Source organism: Silurus meridionalis, chromosome 29 (genome assembly GCF_014805685.1).
Source record: "Silurus meridionalis isolate SWU-2019-XX chromosome 29, ASM1480568v1, whole genome shotgun sequence".
NCBI lineage: Eukaryota > Metazoa > Chordata > Actinopteri > Siluriformes > Siluridae > Silurus > Silurus meridionalis.
Genome location: NC_060912.1, coordinates 9,856,158 through 9,873,657, shown reverse-complemented (window position 1 = coordinate 9,873,657; position 17,500 = coordinate 9,856,158). Strand labels below are relative to the sequence as shown.

At 39.7% G+C, this 17,500-nt stretch overlaps 1 protein-coding gene across 4 annotated transcripts in view; it reads right to left on the bottom strand.

The window, feature by feature from the left end:
• The window catches only part of LOC124382194 (RNA binding protein fox-1 homolog 3-like), a 174,879-nt gene extending 158,127 nt beyond the window's left edge, over window positions 1–16,752 (bottom strand). The window contains exon 1 of one of the 4 annotated variants that reach the window (XM_046844353.1): window positions 16,443–16,752. The gene's annotated coding sequence lies outside the window, so the exon portion shown is untranslated. The remainder of the gene's footprint in view (window positions 1–16,442) is intronic. The other 3 variants (XM_046844351.1, XM_046844355.1, XM_046844352.1) reach the window with 3 other exon arrangements.
• Window positions 16,753–17,500: the final 748 nt, after the last annotated feature.

Below are 17,500 nucleotides of genomic sequence, written 5' to 3'. Positions count from 1 at the left end.
ACTCCCATGCTGTTAATCCTTTCACTTCTCACGCTGATTCTGTTCCTCCACAGGAAACCGATTCTCCTGCACAGTACACAATGTTTGTTTTTTGCTTCTAAAGATGCTGCATAAGACCAGGCCTTGATGCTGATACAACTCTCAGTGTTGATGAAATCTCTTCTGATTTATAGCAGTACGGTTGTAAAAGGATGTCGACTCAGCATCTTGGGGCAGATAAAGATGGATAAAGAAAGAGATAAAGAAAGATTCTTTGATAGCTGAAATGCCCCTGTAAAGGTCAGGTCAGGTCAGGTCCCTCAGTAAATGCTCCTCAGAATGGAGTCAGGATAGAACAAGAATTTACACACAGCATGTGAATAAACATCCCATTCAACATTTAGTCTCCATGTGCTATTATAAAAACCTCCACTCTTCTGGGAAGATGTTCCACTAGATTTCGCCCAGATAAAATGTTCTGTAATGGTAAGTATTTGGTTATAAATAAATAAAATGCAAAAAAAAAAAAAAAATCTATCTATCATCTATCTATCTATCTATCTATCTATCTATCTATCTATCTATCTATCTATCTATCTATCTATCTATCTATCTATCTATCTATCTATCTATCTATCCATCCATCCATCCATCCATCCATCCATCCATAATTTCTATCAGTGTTTCCATCCATCCATCCATCCATCCATCCATCCATTATTTCTATGTTTCCATCCATCCATCCATCCATCCATCCATCCATCCATCCATCCATAATTTCTATCAGTGTTTCCATCCATCCATCCATTCATTATTTCTATAAGTGTTTCCATCCATCCATCCATCCATTATTTCTGTGTTTCCATCCATCCATCCTTTTTATCAATTTTTATCCATCCATCTATTTCTCTTTTTCATCAATTTCTTTCTATCTATCTATCTATCTATCTATCTATCTATCTATCTATCTATCTATCCATCCATCCATCCATCCATCCATCCATCCATCCATCCATCCATCCATCTATTATTTCTATAAGTGTTTCTATCCATCCATCCATCCATCCATCCATCCATCCATCCATCCATCCATCATTTCTATCAGTTTTTATCCATCCATCCATTTCTCTTTTTCCATCAATTTCTTTCTGTCCATCCGTCCGTCCGTCATTACAAAATAAATCCTCTGAATGATATTCTGGTAAGGTTAGTTTACAGCAGGCACTTAGAGCAGCCAAAGGAATTCTGTACAAACCCTGTTGTATGTTTTCAGCTTGTTCAAGGAATAATTCTAAAGTTTCCACCCATACAGAGACACCCCCCCCAGCATAGACACTATTAACATCTAACGTCCATTCATTTGAACAGTTTTTGTCTTACTGATTTCTGTAGCCTACGACACTCCCACTTTCCTCCAGCAGAGGTCGCCATCAGCAGAATTCTAACGCGAGCTCTGCTGCATTGATTCATTTCACTTCCTGACTCTGCTTTAAACATGCAAATAACGTGTTCATGTTAAAAGCACTTGGCAGAGTGACTTACAGTTACAATTGCTCAAGGGACCAGCAGTGGCAGCATGGTGGTCCTGAGATTTGAACTCATATCCTCCTAATCTGAAGTCCAACATCTTACTCACTGAGCTACCACTTCCCATTTGTGCATCGAATGTGTTTGTTGTAAAGTTGTACCAAAGATTTCACTCGTATGCAGGTTTTTAGTCTCGTTCTCATGATCGTTAATGCATTTACAATACGGCTGTTCTTCACTCGGTCTGACTCTGATGTTTTACAGGCATTTTCAATTGAATAACTATTCAGGTAAAAGTTATGAATGTAAATGTACCAATGCAGGTGTGACCAGGTCTTTATGGACTCTGAAGTCAAATACCGGATGGACGCAGGAATGTGTGGAATTTTTTTTTTTCTTCTGTCTGTTTTTTTGCTCCAACCATCACACGGCCCATTTAACTGCATTACCACATGAGCCGAGTGTTTAAGCAGTGAAGTTACGCTGGCAGGGAGATAAAGAGGGCCGGCTCGGTCGGTTCGGCATTTCTCCAGAGCCGAGTAAAAAATTCAGACCTGTCATGCAAAAATAAAAAAACCCGAGTGTGAAATCATACAGCGGTGACCCATGCTAATGGCTCGACCCCTTCATCCAGGCTGAAGAATTGTTCTCGGTGGGAAAGCAGGGGACGGAATGAAAATGATGCAGTCAGATGAAAAAGCAATAAAAAGTAAAGCTACGCTTCGAACCGGTAGGGTTTCAGTGCGCGGGCACGTGCGAGTGGCTGGGGGATGAGCTGATGAGTTGAGTGAGGTGAATTGTGTTGATATCGCTGATTGTGATGGCGATTCGAAAGCAGTCACTCTTCATTTAGCATGAAGAAAAGAAAAGATGTGGCTGTTTTTCATACATGATCACACGCCTAATCTTCGCTTTAACAGCCCCTTAGAGGTGATTACAGTGGACCGCGAATAATTGGTTTTGTAATCTTGCCTTCGATATTATTTTTTTCTCAGCTCCAGTTCTTTTCCGATCGCCGCTCTGTTCTTGTCCTCGTTGCTCGTTTTTTCCCGTCAGCTGAGAACACTCAATTCTGGGGTACGAGAACATGAAGGGGGTGAGTGAACCCTAGTAAAATAGCGATACCACTCTGGATGGATCCGAATGCTGAAAGTCAACCTGTTATAGCTACTAGACGTGTTGCTGCCATCAAATCATGTTTAGTTTAAAACCCTGTGCAGAAACACCAACAGCAATACAGACTCCTGTAAAGAGGATGTATGGAAAATAGTTCACCCTAGATTCATCAGATTTATCAAGAATCACCCGATTCTTTATATGACTCTGGATTCATGAATCATTCTCTTCATTTGCTCGGATCACTCGAGTACTTGGTTATCTTGCTAGTAACAACATTCAAATAAAAAATATGCAAATTATAAATTACATTTAGTTGTTCTGAGTTGTTGTTAGCATGTACTTGTAGCAACTAGTAGTCGACTGAGTTGTTCAGGAAACTTCCTGTTTGGTCAGAAACACAAGAGACTCAGTTTCGCGGGTTCTGTACGTGTCCTGACTGATCCACCTGAACCGCGGGATTCAGCAGAATCGTCAGAGTAGAAACACGTAGCGAATCAGCCGAATTCGAAGGACTTGTGAGTGGGATGCATGAGTCCATTGATTCATTACATTCTAAGGATTTGTATATTACATATTTAGACCCCAAGATCTAGTCAGAATACAAAGTCTAGCCAATCACCAGTTAAGACCATGAGATCCAATCATTTCCAGACCCACAAGGTCTAAATGGAATCAATTCCCACACTAATACCACTGAATCTGTAGTTATAACTGCTCTCTGGATTAAGAGATCTAATCCATGACAGATCAAGTTATAACAATATTCATACAACAAATAACAAACCCAAGATACTGGCAGAATCAGACTTTGATCTGATCACCTTCTAAGTTCTGGTCTCTAGACTATGAACTGATCAACAGATTAAAATCTGATTTCTTAATAGTATCTAATTCCCAGATTAAGATATGATGTCCAAACTAAGATCTAATTAATGATTAATATCTGAGCTCCAGGCTATGATATGATCTCCAGATCTGATGTTCACATTAAGATCTAATCTCCAGTTTTATATGTGATCTCTGATTAATAACTGATCACCAAAACAAGATGTCCAGATTAATGTCCAATTCCTGGTTAGAATTTGATTTCCAGACTAAGCCTTAATCTCTGATTAGTATTTAACTTCCAGGCTATGATCCGACTTCTAAACTAAGATCTAATCTTTGATTAATATCTGATCTCCAGACTAAGATCCGATGTCCAGATTAATGTGATCTCTAATTAATATCTGATCTCCAAAATTAGATGTCAAGACTAATGTCCAATTTCTGATTAAAATCTGATGTCCAGACTAAGACCTGAGGTCCAAACTAAGATCTAATATCTGATTAATATCTGATTTCCAGTCTATAATCTGCTCTCCAGACTAAGATCGGATGTCCAGATTAATATGTGATCTCGAATTAACATCCAATTTCCAAAATAAGATGTCAAGACTAATGTCTAATTACTAATTAAGACCTGATGCCCAGATTTATATGTGATCTTTGATTAATATCCGATCTCCAATATAAGATCTGATTTCCAGACTATGTTCTGACCTCCAGATGAAGACCTAACCTCTGGATTTACTAGAAATTTCTCAAGAACAGGAAAGGCATCAGTGCATTTTAATGCCTGGGCTGGAGATGATTTATATGCAGTGCGTAAAGAAGCGATCGCAAAAAAAAAAAAAAAGTGTGCGTGATACACACGCTCACACACACACACGCTCAGACACACATACACACCCTCTGGAGCTGTTATTGTTGAACTATAATGAGAGAATAAAGAGGTCTAACCCTGCAGACAGACAGACAGAGAGAGAGAAGCGATAGAGCACGCTCAGCGCACACTGACACTGATAAATCTGAGTAATCGTGGCATAGCGGAGATCTGTCTAATGCTCGCCTGCTCTCTGCAGGAAGAAACTCTCTCTCATTCTCTTGTTCTCCCTCTCTTGTTCTCTCTCTCTCTCTCTCTCTCTCTCTCTCTCTTACTCCCGCTCTTCCTGGTGACTCATGTGAAAATGGGGAGTCTCTTGTCATCAGTGTTTCTCTCTGCAGTCAGTGGCATCTGAGAATCATGCTGTGTTTCATTCCCTCTCTCTCTCTCTCTCTCTCTCTCTCTCTCTCTCTCTCTCTCTCTCTCTCTCTCTCTCATCAAACTGTTATTTCTCTTTTTAACACATCTTGTGCTTTTTCAGTCCCTCACCCTACACTGTTCTTCTCTTTCTTGACCCATCTCTTTCTCTCTTTTCTTTTTTCCACTCTTTTCCACATTATTCTTTACTTCTGTCTCCTTCTCATTTACTGTTCACCCCGTCCATCTTTCCACACTGCTACTGTGGTTTTTCATTGATTATCAGAATCTCTTTTTTCATGCAGTTTATATATCTCCTTCCTTTATTTTTCCCTTCTTCGTTTTCTTTTACAAATCCCTCACTTCTCACTTTCTTTCTGGTTCTGTATCTCTTGTTCTTTTCTCTTCTAACTCTTTCTATACACATCTTTTTCTTTACTTGTTTATCCTTCTCTCTTTCAGCCACATGATCCTTGTCTGTGTGTGTGTGTGTGTGTGTGTGTGTGTGTGTGTGTGTGTGTCCATGCAGCATGCTTGGTGTGAAAGGTTTCCTCACACACAGGTTTCATTTTAACATGCTGCAGAGTAATAGATCGTGGCCAGTGTTGTCTTTTGCCTGCAGCACTTAAACCGACACACACACACACACACACACACACACAGATAGTGTATAATGAGCTAATTTGCGCTCTGCACTTCCCTCTCTGTGAGTATCTAAATTGAAGACGGTACATCCACTAAAATTTCCTAAATATTGACACACTTCATTTAAACGAATGCTGTAAATAGCACAGCTGCGTATATACAGATTCTGTAAAGATTCTGTAAAGATTCGTTTTTTTGATTTTGAACAAATATTTTTTTAAAAAGTTCATTCAGATTGAGACAGAGAGAGAAAGAGATTACGAGTGTGAGAGTGAAAAAACATGATATCGCTGTTAGAGGTCATGTGACATGTACCCACCTGCACATACATGCACCGATGCACACACGGTGGAGTGTGAACTTGAATCTGAGTGTGTTTCTGAAATGCAAGCCCAGAGCTCAGCTAAAACTCCATCGAATCTTCCTTACTGTGGTGCCAAACCGTGGCGCTGAAACCCTGTGATGGGGAAGACTTGGATGCCTCCATAAAAGGTGCATAGATGAGGCAGTTCCTGATAATAGCTTGGTTGCTATTAGCAGAGGTTTGTACTGATGCTGGATCTTATGAAATATGGAGCACCTGATCTGGTCCTGAGTTCAGGACTTTCTGCAAAGAAAAGGTGGTTTTGTGTTTTGCGGGGGCTCACTTTTGCATTCTTCTGACTTTTTTTCCTTTTGTTCTGCAGACTGATGCATTGGACAGAGAGTTAGGGGCATTTTGGCTCAGGAGGTGGTGGGGCAGGAGAGTGCATGTGCTAAATGAGTGCAGCATGTTCTAAAAAAAGTGCGACATCAAGTAGAAGGTCCTCAACCCTTTGATACTTCTACTGGGGTGCCATTTTATCCTCTATTTCAATTATGCCAATTTGTTCTGCAGACTGATGTATTGAACGGAGGGTATGGGGGCCATTTTGGCTCAGAAGTTGTTGGGGCAGGAGTGAGCCTTATGGTACGAGTGCAACATGTTCTAAAAAGAGTGTGCCATCAAGTGGAAGGTCCTCAACCCTCTGATACTACCTACTGGGGTGCCGTTTTATCCCGGTTTTACTGGTGCAACCTTTTACCCTCTGCTCTAATCCGGCCCTTTTGTTCTGCAGACTGATGCATTGGACTGAGGGTTGGGGGCCATTTAGACTCAGGAGGTGCTGGGGCAGGAGTGTGCCACGTGGTAAATAAATGTTGTAAAAGGAGTTTCTGGTGGTCAAGTGGAGGATCCTCATCCCTACCTACTGGGTGCCCTTTTACCCTCTTTTCCAATACTAGACAGGGACTATTTATTGGTATCTAGGACTTCACCCATACACATGCCATGCAGTGTGTACTTGAACCTGACAAAGTAACAGCTGCAAGTTCAGAGACAGTCCTGTTTTGGCGTCTGCGAAATGCCGTAAATAAATGTATTCTTGGCAATTAGCTGCTGTATGTCATTAACCATAAATGCACTTCACTTACAGCTGTACAGAAACTGTTTTGAACAGCAACCCTGCCCCAAACAAATGCAAAAAGTGAATGCCTTTCATTGAAAATGTAATTTCTAACATTATAAAGAAACTTACTTTAGTCCTGATTTCTGTGTTCTGTGTGTAGCTCTCTGTGGTGGGATGTAGCTTGATGTTGTTTTATGCAGCACCAGGATCCTAGAGAAATCTTTCATTTTACTGTGTACTGAGTTACACGTAAAAGCTTCCTGACTTGATTTTTCTTTGCATATAACAGCAATGTTGGGAAGCTGAGGTCAGCACCCCTGGAGCACAAAGTGTTAAGATCCTTGCTCATAAATACAACAGCTTGGCAATACCAAGGCTTTAACTTCTGACCTTCCAATCAGTAACCCAGAGCGTCAATCACTGAGCAGCTACTGTACCACTTCCCAAAGAACAAGTCTAATAAACTAAATGCTAAAACATGCATTCACTCTTCATGGGCTCTGTTTAAAACTGATGAACTTTAAGTACCTAATTCATTTCATTATCAGTACTGACACAAACTTGGTCAAAATATTAATATGGAGGCATCTGTAAAATGGGTTTTTATTTATTTTGCAATCAATCAGTTTTTACCCTGTTCTTTTTACTTTAATCTTTTTTTTACACTACTTATATTTCAAACTCTTATCACATCTACCTCATGTTTATCGCATCATAACTCTATGTTTAATGTTTACTCTTGTCAGTAAACCTTGGTCCGTGAGTAACACTTTTTGTATACTGTGTATGTAAAAAAATGGCAATAAAGCTTGAGTTAAAAGATGAGTGATGTCACTTGATCCAGCATCTTTAGGGCCTTGCTCAGGGGCCCTAAGAGAAGCAGCTTGGAGATACCAGGGCTTGAACTGCTGACCTTCTGATCAGTAACCCAGAGCTTTAACCACTGAGCTACTGCCAAACTTAGAGACTGATCTCTCCTCTGGATCTACAGTTTAAGCTCCATCCTTCTCTACTTCGTCTTAAAGTCGCAGTCTATAAATCAGCTGTGTTTTTCACTCACACCTACTGCACTGCATTTAAAGCACTTTCTTTTACAACACCGCATGTCGGCTTGCTTATTAAACAAGTGAGTACGAGTAGATATTGGCTTTCTGACATGACAAATGATAGCCCAATCTGTTCTGTGTTTGTTAGTGTGTGTGTGTGTGTGTGTGTGTGTGTGTGTGTGTGTGTGTGTTTGTGCTTAAGTGAGCCTTAAAAGTTGTGGCTGTTCCATTCAGTGTTTATTTGTTTATTATTATTATTTTTTTAATCAATATGTTTCCAATTCTAACTTTTCGAGGTTTAGACGCTCTTATACAGTACGTTGATGACTTCTTTTATGGCTTCGAACTAAATGTGAAAAGCGGTCTTTCTATTGCTAAAGCATGTTCTAAACAACTCAGAGGGCAGACGGACATGAAGAAAGAGACCTGCTGCCTCTCAGATGCCTGCATTCAGAGTCAGATACTTAAGAGGCCAAAGGGTTTCAAGTTCGTAGACTTGTGCTATTCAGCTGATTAAAAGATAACGTTTTTTTTTCTCCAAGTCTAGAGTGCTCAGGATTCTTTTCATTAGCATCAGTCTCACAAAAAGTTTTAAATTGGAGCTTTTAAAGATCCTTCTGGAGAACGTTTTGAATGTCAGGGTCAGATATAAATTATTTATGGGGTGGCAAGGGGGTGGCATGAGAATTATAAGGGGTGGCAACACTAAATCAAGCATCCTTGCATGTTTTTGTCAATACATTATATGTATTTTTGTGTATATACTGTGTATATAAGTCAGGTTTACTTAGGTCAGAAACATAAATATACAAAAACCACATTTAAATCAGCATATCGAACAGAGACAATTATATAGAATGTCTTTAAATTCAGTTGCATGAAACTTTTCCGTCAATTGATCTACGAAACTCAAACCTGTTTCAGCATGAAAATGCCCCTGTGCACAAAGCCAGCTCCATGAAGATGCGCTTAACAAGGGTTGGAGTGGAAGATCTCCTGCTATAGAGCTCTGACCTCAACTCCAATAAACACTTTTGAGATGAATAGGAATGCTGAGAACAGCCTCCTCACCTCACCTACACCAGTACCTGACCTGACTAACACCCTTGTGACTGGATAAGCGAAAATCTCCACAAGCATATTAAAAAAAAAGATTTAAAGCATCGAACTGAAACCAATCCAAAATAAAACATCAACGAAAACGCAGAACAGCTTTTCCTTGATAGAGTTCATGTTTAAAATGTAATGATTTTACTATAAAAGCACATCCCTATGCATTTTATTGCTTTTCTGCCACCAGCATTTGATAACCATTACAAAAGAATGACATGTCAACCTCCATTTACACATTTACAGCATTTGTCAAACAGCCACGAATAGCCAGAATAACTTACAATGATCTCATGTATACACCTTAACAGTTGAGAGTTGGTGTTTCTGGGATGTGAAATCACAACCTTCTACTCCAGAATGATTTTACAGCATCTGCCAGATGACCTAATCCAGAACTACATTTATCTCATTCATATAATGGACCTGCTCATTGGGCCAGGAGCAGCAGCTTGGTGTGGCTGGGATTTTAAAATACAACCTTTGGAGCAAAGTCTAATGCCTTAACCAATAATCTACCAAACATTGTGGAACATCTTGTAAATCCTGTAAATTCTTATATTTTCGCAGCTACAGTCAGTCATTTTATATAATCTTACATTTAGAATCAAGCAACAACTTCTCAGTTAATGGATCAAAGTATGAGGTAACTATTGAAACACTGAGGAACAGTGAATGATTTGCGCTCAATAATTAAAAAGGAAACGCAGTTTACTGCCACAAGCATCATCCATTCTGAGCCAAACACACAGAAATGCCATTTCTATCTACGAATATGACGTATCACAACGCTACGGAGGTTGAGGCGTGTCCTGAGAGTCACATAGAATACAGATTAACATGGCAGAGGTAGAGCTGCATCCTAGAGACAAAACAGGAAAGAAATCTGGTTTTATGTCATCTTTCTTCTTTTGCACTACAGAAGCCTTATTTTGTGTTGAATCGCATTGTGTTAATTCGAATCGAACTCATATCACATCACATCAGTAGCTGCTTGATGTGTATCTTTAATGTATCGTATTGTTGGCTATGCATCGAGATGTGAATCGCACCAACCTCATTTACGGAGATGCATTTCTGTCCCATTAGCATACGTTCTAAGACATAGGAGACAGATGACATTCAATATTAAACAAGGTAATAAAATGTTCACATCTAATATTTGGAGTACGGAGATCATACCAGTCTTGAGAGCAGACACATAAAAAGGAAAAGTGCCTCTAGATGTTCTAATCACAAAAGGAAGAAAACCACATGAAGAAGATAAACATAACCTACCATGGGAAAGGACAATCTTGAAAAGAAAAAAAAAAGAGAAACAGCAAGTGTGGAAGAGTGGGGAGTTTTTATACAAGTATTAATTGTGCTGATTGTGAATCAGGTGCAAAAACAAACATGGCGGCATGTTGCAGTGGTTTATGGGACATGTAGTTCTTTGGTTTAGCTCACGAGTATATTGTCAAAAATGTTTTAAAGCGTCCATAAAAGGAATTAGTTCCCACATTCTAGCTGCTATAAACATTGAATGTAATCCTACATTCAGAATTGAGCAACAGCTTCTGAATCAATGTGTGAGGTAACTTTTGAAGACTGGAGAAGAGCAAATGATTAGCTCTCGTACGGAAAAAGAAGCGCTGTTTACTGCTACACACATCACCAATTCTGACCCGAACATACAGAAATGCCATTCTTTTACCTGGCGAGCACTGAGGGTCTCCGCGACTTTCTGTCTGTATTTTAGCGTGATGAAGTGTTCATAAGCTGAAAAGCTTTTCATCACCTCTGCATGAAGAACTCGCTTTTATTTCTAGCCAAACACTCAATAGCGTCTGAAGGCTGTTGCACAAATATAGTGCTTGAAACTCAGGTTCTCGAAAACATCTCTGGTGAGAGTTGCAGTCGTCCTGAAAGGCTTATTCTTGCTCAATAGAATATTCTTTGCTAATGAATTTTTTTTTTTTTCCAGAAAAATAGAATATCCCAGGCACATAATCCGTGAGGGGAAATGTTTCCCCAATGTCCAAATTGTTACCATAATAACCCTTATACAAGTTCTAGCTAGTTTTGGCTAACTGATGACTAGCCTAGCATGCGCTCTGTGGTTGTTTCTATTAGATGAAGTATAATCAGATAACAATGTTGCTTCAGTTGATGAATCCAGAAACTCAGTATTTGTGGTTGTTTCTGAGGGATGTAACAATAGGGATGTAACACTAACCAATATCTAGCCTAGCATGTGCTCTGTGGATGTTGTGGTTGTTTCTTATAGATGTAGTATAATTTTAATAGTGTACTTTTTTGTTGGTTTATTTTAGACCATTATCCATTTAAATTTTTGAAGAAAATAACAAAACAATGCTTTTTAAATACTGATTTTGGTAAACCTATTGATATCAACAATACTTGATATTGGATCGAAAAAGAAAATAAGCACCATTGCCTATTTCTACTGTTGCATGCATGTGCTGAAGCATCCTGAAATTGGAAAACGTTCAGGAAAACACAATCACTTTCTTCACTCTCACCTTTACCCTTATTTAATGATCGAGGTCCATCACATTGGCAGATCTGTATTAAGACCCTACAAACCTTCCTCCACTAGTTTTTCCACAAGTGACACACACACTCTCACACACACACCTACATATTCACACACTCATACTTGTACACACAAAGGAATGCCCTTTCATCATTGACACCCCCTTCAGTCCCCACCCTCAAGGCACCAATCTGTGATTCTTATCAGTAGAGAGAGAAAGAGAAGCAGAGACAGAAAGACACAAAGAGAGAGAAAGCGAGAAAGAGAGATAGTCGGGTGCTCACTTCGGTAGCATCACTGTCAGCGTGTTAATGCATTGCCTAATGCTGCTAGCTGTGCGCGAAATGACACTGACACAATGTGATAAATAGCAAAGCGAGAGAATAAGTGGGAGGGAAGGAAGGGGCCTACTGCAGGTCAATACAGCCACAGGTGAAATGGAGCATGAAGGGATGAAAATAAAAGCAACACAATATGAAGAGGAAGTGTGTGTGTGTGTGTGTGAGCATATGTGTGTAAGTAGCCAAGGAGCCAAAAATTGAATAGTTGCTGGAAATACTGCTAAGCACCAGCAAGGAATTCTATTTGTCTTCCACAGTCTTTCTTAAAGTGTACACGAAAGTCATTAAAAGTATGGATACCCAAATGCAAAACCTCCTCCCTCACAAAGTCACCAATTCCAATATGACGTGAGTAAAAAGTCTTTGAGTATCTGATTTGAACAGTACTTGAGTATTTGACTCATATTGACCGTAGGCTTAAAAACGCACCAGTCCTCAACACCAAGACACACGCTAGTGAAAAGCCAAAAACAGCTGATTTGTGAGGTTTTATTTCCCAAAATACAAATCAAATTAGACACCTCGATACTGCATTAACAAACAACTCAACAGACTTTTCAACGTGCCGGAATGAAACAAAGATCAAACAAGTTGATAATAAAAAATTTAAAATAACAAAGTAAACGGATCTTTCAAAAAGGTTGACTTTGATTAAGCAATGAAATTACAGTATGTCAAAAAGTAGAAGAAGAATTAGTATTCATCTGACAAATACAAAGAAGGTAAATCATTGTAGATAAAGTAAAACCAAATATTCAGAGCTGACTGTGATTTGATGCACCTCTGAGTTTTAATTTTTTCTCTCAATATTTTCACTGAACAAAAGCTGATTCTTGAAGTTTCTGGAATTTATTTTAGCTTCTTTTTGGACTAGAAATGAGGCCAGTGGTGCTAACAAGTCTCCCCCAGGCAGCAGATGCAGGTAGGGGAGTGTTGTGACTTAATGACTTCTTCAACGGAAGTGCAAAATTAATCGTAACGTTTGTTTTCATTTCAAATGCAGTGGAGCAAATTGTACATCTATTGAATCATAAATGTAGTTGAGTAGATAGTAAAAGTTGCTGATATCTTTGGTACTCATTAAAACTGGAAAGTAGCCAAAAAATGACTTAAGTAAAGTAATTAATAAACAAGTCAGTAGCAACAGTGGCTTGAAAAAAACTCCTGGAAATGGCATGGGGAAGAAACCTTGAAAGGGACCAGACTTATACTGAACTAAGTGGCGCCAAATGTCCATTCATTATATCTCAATTAAAGGGGTTTATCCATAATGAGAAAACTAGTGGTATCTGTGGCAAAGAAAAAAATCCCTTAGATGGTATGAGGAAGAAACCCTGATAGGAACCAGACTCAAAAGTGGGAACACATCCTCATCTGGGTGGCATCGAATGTCCATTCAATACAGTTCATTGTTCTAAAAGTGACAAAATGCAACCTGTGGTCCTAAATTATTGTAGTAGACTGATGGCATTAACTACAAAATCCATCCCCAAAGCTCCTGCATTGCTCAATAATCTCATGGATCCCCAGGGTGTTGATATAGAACCCCAGAGGATTAAGGGCCTCGCTTGAGGGGCCAATAGTGGCAGCTTAATACCCAAGAGCCTTAACCCCTGAGCTAACACTTCCCTAAAATGCTGAGGTTATCAACGTTTCACTGGTTTACAGTAATAACATTGTGTTTCTTCAGCTTTAATTTGAATTAATCTAAGTTAATTTAGTAACTAGTATAGTGTTGGTCTGTGGTTGCTTCTAATGATTGTAGTTTAAATCTTAAACGTTCTGGTTGGTTCTGATGGATGTATTTTTATTTCAAACTACGTACCTGTGAGTGTTTTCTTCTTATTAACACACTTTAATTTCCTAACAATTTTGCAAAAAAATTTTCTGATGAATGCAATTTAATTTAGTAACACAATGTTGGTTATTTTCTGACTCTGGTAGCGTGGTGGATTTCTGGGCTGCTGATCGTAGCCACAATTCTCTCGTAAACTCCCACGAGGAAACCGGATGATCCACGCTGGCTTTAAAGGCGGAAATTGCTTCATATCGTTTCACATTTCGACCTTTCAGCATTGTTCAATAGCTGTCTTCAGACTGACATATATATGATCTCATATCACATGCACACAAGTTGTATAACGTCATCACTTTTCTCTTTTTTTTCCTCTCAGCACAGTGTCACTGTCCCACGGCTAATTATGGCAAACCTTTTAACATGAACATGGTGCCGGTTATCCAATCCATTAACCGTAAACACAGTATAGAATTCGACTATATATATATCTCTATCCTCTCGTTATCTTCTTCACTCTTACCAGACTGAACAAACCGAGGGCTTTTAGATCCCCAGAGTGCTGCAAAAAAGACCTAATCTCTGGTAATTGGTGGGATAGTACTCATTACACATACTGTACCTCACTTTGATAAAAACACCCTATCCAGAGACCTTTGAGACCTCAAGATCAGTTTTTTTCACATCATGAAGCTCCAGATTTTATGTATATTCAATAATTAACATTTTTTGAAATATATAATAGTCCTAAATTTAATGCAGGGTTCAATGCCAGGTTGCCAGGTGCTTTTTCTATAGTCCTCCCCATAGTTTTATGTGGATATAATGTCTTTAGACTGTACTTTTAAATTATGAAAAAGCGTATAAGCGCAGACGTATTTCAAAGAATGACTTTTGCTACTTTGTTCTGGTGTTGCCGACGCCGGTTACACTTTCAAGATGTCTACGTCCTTGAGGAACAACATCTTCGTCTCCCAAGGTTGCAAGGATCCCTCTGAGGGACTCGCACTTTTGAAATCCTCCCTGAATTCTCACTGGAATTCACACTCCAATTTGGAGAGTTATTGTGGCCTGTATGTTTTGGGTCACAGTTTCATCCAAACCTCAATTTTCTTGCTGTATTCCGTTTTGTGGCAGATGAGATTCATTTCTCCTGAAACATGTTCCTGTGTATACCTCAGAATGACATCAAATGCCTCAGGACATTCACAAGATACCACCACCCTGCTTCACTTTGGGTTCCTTAGGACTGTACGCATAGCACTTTGACAATCAAACAGATTAGGTACACATGTCTCTGGTTCTTTTTTATTAGCAAAGGATATTTAAATGTAGCTCCTGCTGCTTTCAGGTGATCCTACAACTCTTTTCACATGACTTCTCAATTCCTCTTCAAATTGTTACCACTAATTTGGAGTCACACAGTTGTATAGGATGTCACTGGATGTTGTAGCTTGACACTTTTCTTTCACTTAAACTAGGAGACCCGAATCTGTTCCAGCATGGCCATGCCCCTGTGCACAAAACCAGCTTCAGGACGATCTGCTTTGCATGGGTTGGAGTGGAAAAGTTCCTGCTATAGAGCTCTGAACTCAACTCTATCGAACACCTTTGGGATGAATGTGAACGCTGACTGCACCCCAGGCCTCCTCACCTCACCTACAGCTGTACCTGACTTTACTAACACCCTTGTGGAGATTTCACAAATCTCCACAAGTACATTCCAAAATCTAGTGGAAGTATCTTCTCAGAAGTATAGAGGTTATTATAAGAGCAAATGGGGACTAAACATTTGCTTATTTAGACTAAATGACTAAGTGTGACTCTTCTGACTATTGGTCAGTGGAAAAGCTATCGTTGTTGTTGAGTGTGGCTGAAAAAATACACTCTATTTACTCTATTTACTGCTTCTATTATTGTGTTGTTGTTGTTGTATTTTTTCCTCTTTCGAGACTCACAATGACTTTAAATGGAAATTACATTAAGTTGACATTATAGGGCAGAAACACGTTTTACTGCTGTGCACCTTTTAGTTAATATGGGAAGTTGTACCACTACAACACACACACACAGACACACACACACACACACACACACACAAAAAAAACATACAGACTAACACATTCATGCACACATACAGCAATTTCACCGCATCCAGAATTCAGTGTGCATGAGTGAACTCACCTGCTGAGAGAGTGTGTGTGTGTGTGTGTGTGTGTGTGTGTGTGTGCATGCTTTTTGCCCATTACTAAAACTTCATGTGTAAAGAAAAAATTAACTCTGCAGAGGCTTAATATCAATCAGTGTGTGCGTTTCACAATGAGAAAGAAAGGAAAAGAAAGAGGTTTAAAGAGAGAGAAAGAAAGAGAGAGAGAGAGAGAGAGAGAGAGAAAGCACCACCAATCTACTATCTCGGACCCATATATTTACATGAAACTCACCTGTTTTTTTTTTCACTATTTTCTGTCTCTATTATTCTTCTCTCAATGTCCCGCATCATTTTTTCGCTTATCCCTTCTTTTTCTCTGCACTGTTTCTTTGTCAGTTTTTTCCCAGCATCAGTGAATTGTCTAAAGTCTGCTATCTATTCAGCATTATTCATTCTCTCTATCTATCTCTCTTTCACTGTCTCTCATACGCACCATTTTTTTCTCTTACACTTTTCTTATTTTTTCCTCTCTCTCTCTCTTTCTCTCTCTCTTTCTCTATCTATCTTTAAACCTTCAGTGACAAGCACATGGACATCAACATGCAAGAAACCCAGCAGAGAAAGAGAGAGAGAGAGAGAGAGAGAGAGAGAGAGAGAGAGAATGAAGCAGAGAGAGAGAGAGAGAGAGAGAGAGAGTACTCACAGGAGGCAGCAGTGACGCTTCTTCAGAATGAACTGCTCTGCTCACACCAGGCACGAGAACAAAAAACACCACGGAACAAGTGTGAGAAAGAGAAAGAAAACAGAGAGAGGGAGGAAGAGATAGAAGGCGAGAGAGTGAGAAACAGAGAGAGGGAGGAGTGCACCGGCCAACGCACAGCGAAAAATAGAGGGAGAGGAGGAGAGAATCCTGAAGAACAAGAGGAAGAGCTGAGCGAGGAACTGACGGAGTGTACAGGAATGAGAGAGAGAGAGAAAGAGAGAGAAGGGGGCGTGAAGAGGTGGGATGAGATGAGGATATAAAGAGCAAGACACACACTCGCGAGTTCAGCGACTCACACACCGAGCCGCTGCACGATCTCATCTGACAGAGCGAAGACGAGGTCCGCCTACATGCTTATCTCACTCTCTTTCTCTCACTCACACACACACACACACACACACACACACATACACACACACACACACACACACACACACTTGTTGTGTCAGCTTCCGTCAAAGTTTCCTTCTGAGATTTTACCCCCTACAGATATTATTGTAAATTATACATCACAAGTTCATGTTTCACTGTGACACCACAGCACCGTCCCATCCACTGAGACAAAGATGGACACTGTGGGCAGACAAACAAATTCTGGGTAGCTGGTTTTGTCCTCCATGTCCACTCCCAACAATGAGCCATCACATCGCTATACAATAGGATGCCTGTTGTACTGGACATCAGTCCTTCTCCAGGTCAATATGGTGTATGGGAGCATTTATGTTTTCTACATATCCCCTGACCCATTTGGAATGTTGACCCAAAGAGGTCCTGATGGCAAATTGTTAGCCACCTAGTAGAGAAGAATGACAATTGTACTACCCAATATATGGAAATCAAGCCTGTCACCTCTTGGTGGTCCCCATTCCATAGTCAATCTGCTGCCACACTTGCACCTACTAGTATTCATCTGGAGGACTGTGACACTTTGGAAATGCTGAAGAACTGCATCCAGTGGCCGGGCATGTAAGTAGAGGTGCAGAACAAGTGAGTGGTAC